We start from the raw sequence: 1,652 nt of genomic DNA, 5'->3' as shown, positions 1-1,652 counted from the left end.
AACTAAAGTGAAGATTACATCCAAGATTCAGGGAGGTCAAAGCCCTTGGAAGTTGGGTGCAAATAAATAGGGAAATATTACTACCGGGCGTAGAATTGGAGATTTTAGAGTGACAGACTAAAATCCCCAATTCAGTCCTATCGTTTGGGTGTTGATGTGTAGATGTTAGCCCTCAGGTGAGGGGAATGTGAGAGCTCCAAAGTGAGAGCTGGTATTCTCCCAGCCTAACCATAGAATCAGTAACCAAGCATAGGATTAGTCAATGTTCTTTATGTCTGGACCAAAGGGTAAAGAATAGGTATGCTCCTATTTGGCACAATATCAATTGAACTAATTCATTTTATCCATTCACTATAATTTCTTGGCAAGAAGAAGGATGTTTTCTTATATATTGAATATCACAATTAAACGTTATTTTCTATAATTAGTTATTATCCAAATTATCTACTTACTTCAATTTCCTATTAGTGACAGATAAGCAACTTGAACGTCGTTGTAGTTGAAGTATTACTTTTTATTAAATCTTAGTCCGTAGTATTTTATTTTTCCCTGTGGGATCGATATCTAGGGCACCATTAGAACCCTATATTACTTGATCGATACGTATACTTGCGTTGACAAATTCGACTTTAACATATTTGAATATTATATCTATACATCTTTATTAAATCAAACATATATATATAAAGTCACAGTCAAGTTTTTGGCATCGTTGCTGGAATTTAAATCTTCTAGTAGCGTCATCAAATTCTTGTAATTGTTGATTTACAAAAAAGGTCGGTCAAGGAGCAATTTTAATTCTCTACTCTGATTCAGTGTTATAGAAAATCATTGGTTAATCTCAAGTTTAGTTCCTAAATCTGTGGCTAGGCTAGAAGAATACTGACTCCCACTCCAGAGCTCCCACTTTCCTTCCCATGAAGAATAACTCTTGCTTTAGTTCTCAAGCACTAAGATCGAATTGAGGATTTTAGTATGTCACCCTAAAATCTCTAATTCTGCACCCAACAATGTATATTTCCCAAAGAATATTTCCCTATTTATTTGCACTTAATTCCATGAACGAATTTCTCCTCCATGAAATCATATGTGATCCTCACTCTGTTGTAGAACCCATACTTCATTTCCTGGATCATATGTTTCAAAACATATTTCAACAATTCAATTGGTCAGATCAAAAAGTAAATTAAGAACAAAGTTGAAAAGCCATCACAATTAATTTTATATTTTAACATTGACACATCCAAATTATATCTTCATTTTATCATATCTCAGAGTTGGGAAAAAGATAAAGTAAACTACTCAGACATCATGAGAAAGATACAACATCATGAGAAAGAAAGATACAAAAAAAACATAAATTTCATATATAAAAGAAAGTTCATACAATAATAATAAATAAACAACACTTATCTGAAACTCTTTCTTAAAGCAAATCCCTTGTTGCTTCTCTTAGGAAATGTAGGAAGAAGAAATCTCTCACTTCTCTCCCTCTCCAACACTCTTAGAGAAGAATTCACACTTAAAATCACCATAAAAACTCAAAACTATAAAGGAAATAAATGACTAATGGTGTGGAATGGCGTGGAAGAAAGTGGAAAGTGGTTGAAGGTTGCAAAAGGGTGTGAAGGGGGTGAAGAAGGGGTCTTTTC

Source organism: Phalaenopsis equestris, unplaced genomic scaffold (genome assembly GCF_001263595.1).
Source record: "Phalaenopsis equestris unplaced genomic scaffold, ASM126359v1 Scaffold000002, whole genome shotgun sequence".
NCBI lineage: Eukaryota > Viridiplantae > Streptophyta > Magnoliopsida > Asparagales > Orchidaceae > Phalaenopsis > Phalaenopsis equestris.
The sequence above is the reverse complement of the archived record's forward strand: the minus strand, read 5'-3'. Positions refer to the sequence as shown.